Source organism: Apis dorsata, unplaced genomic scaffold, assembly GCF_000469605.1.
Source record: "Apis dorsata unplaced genomic scaffold, Apis dorsata 1.3 scaffold_143, whole genome shotgun sequence".
NCBI lineage: Eukaryota > Metazoa > Arthropoda > Insecta > Hymenoptera > Apidae > Apis > Apis dorsata.
In genome coordinates, this window is record NW_006263434.1 from 20,496 (window position 1) to 22,024 (window position 1,529).

Below are 1,529 nucleotides of genomic sequence, written 5' to 3' on the forward strand. Positions count from 1 at the left end.
GCGATATGATGCCGTCCGTTCTTTGTTTCTCTTCCTTCCCCCTCCTTCCCTTACTTTTGAGCCAACGATCAAGCCCATAGATTTCTGCCCAGAGGCTGAGGTTTCACACGATTTTTTTCGAGCGTAACGTTGCGTTTATTATTATTTATTGAAAAAGGCTGTAAGTAAGAAGAAAGGAAAGGGGATGCGAGATTTATTAATATTCTATATTTTCGATGGAATGGAATTGCTCAATGAATTTCTAGATTATTTTTTTTTTTTTTTTTTTTAATATTACAAAGCATAAGTATAATATTCGATTCGGGTGAAACTCAATTGTTAGTTTTTTATCTTATTATTATATTTATTTTCAGAGACAGATCGAGACCGTTCAGAGAAAATTTTTATGTTCGATGTTCTATTGGATGTCGCACAAACCGGTCCTCTTGGTCGCGCCATTACAGGTATCGTAGAGGCTACAGAATGTCGAGAGCACAATTCTGTATAGGAACGCGTATCGGACCTAGAGTATCGTATTTTTCGTATTGAAATAAAAATATCGATCCTCTCTGCCCGCGTGTGAGCGAATCCATCCGTTTCTCCTGTCAGAGGGAAGATAGAGATTCGGAACGAGTACAGATTTGTGCTTCGTCATCACGAAACTTACGCTCAAGCCCTTGCCGGCGTGTATAGATATTCCGAAAAATTTAGTCAAAGATAATCAAACATTTTTGCCCCTTCATGCGATTTCGTCGTTACGAGGTATTCCGGGGCCATCCATGGTATTTGGGTATTTTTTTTTTTTTTTTCCTATTTCGATGAATCGTTATCGATCACATGTAACTCGACGCATTAAGGCTGAAACACATTGTAAAAAAAAAAAAAAAAAAAAAAAAAAAAAAAAAAGAAAAAAAAAAAAAAAAAAAAAAAAAAAAAAAAAAGAAAAAAAGGAAAAAGAAAAAAGAAAAAAAAAAGAAAAAAAATAGTCCATGTTTAAGAAAACATTCGTCCCCTTTATTTGTTTGTTTCTCTTTTTTTTTAATACGTTGACGATATTATTGTTTTCTAATATTATTTATTTATTAGGTAATAATGTTCCAAATTTTTTTTTTTTTTTTTTTTTTTTTTTTTACGGATTCATATACCATATATCTTGTACACTTGTAACGGTGTAAGAGCCAGTCACTATCACGAAACTATTACTTAAAAACTTAAAAAAATTTTATCTCGATTTTTATTAATCCTACGTTTAGGTTAACGTTAAATACGAAAAGTTTCGCTTCAGTGAAGCGAACATTTTTTTCTACGTTAGTTTATACGTATACGCGCTGCCATGTAACGAAGTTTTTTCTTATAACTAAATAGAGTATTTAAAATATCGTGCGAGCAGTTACGAGTAAAATGTCGATTATCTTTCTTTCGGGTAATTTCGTTTTGGAGAATTTTCGGTGGGTCGGTCATATTCATAAAGATATTTCATAAAGATAAAGTTATTTTATACGTAATTGTTGTGCCAAAAAAAAAAAAAAAAAAAAAAAAAAAAAAAAAAA

The 1,529-nt window shown here is 31.6% G+C and overlaps 1 long non-coding RNA gene across 1 annotated transcript in view; it reads left to right on the top strand.

Moving 5' to 3' along the window:
* The window catches only part of LOC102676643, a 6,325-nt gene extending 5,799 nt beyond the window's left edge, over positions 1–526 (top strand). Inside the window, exon 3 of the long non-coding RNA XR_421352.2 lies at positions 354–526. This is a non-coding gene — a long non-coding RNA (uncharacterized LOC102676643). The remainder of the gene's footprint in view (positions 1–353) is intronic.
* The last annotated feature ends 1,003 nt before the right edge of the window (positions 527–1,529 follow it).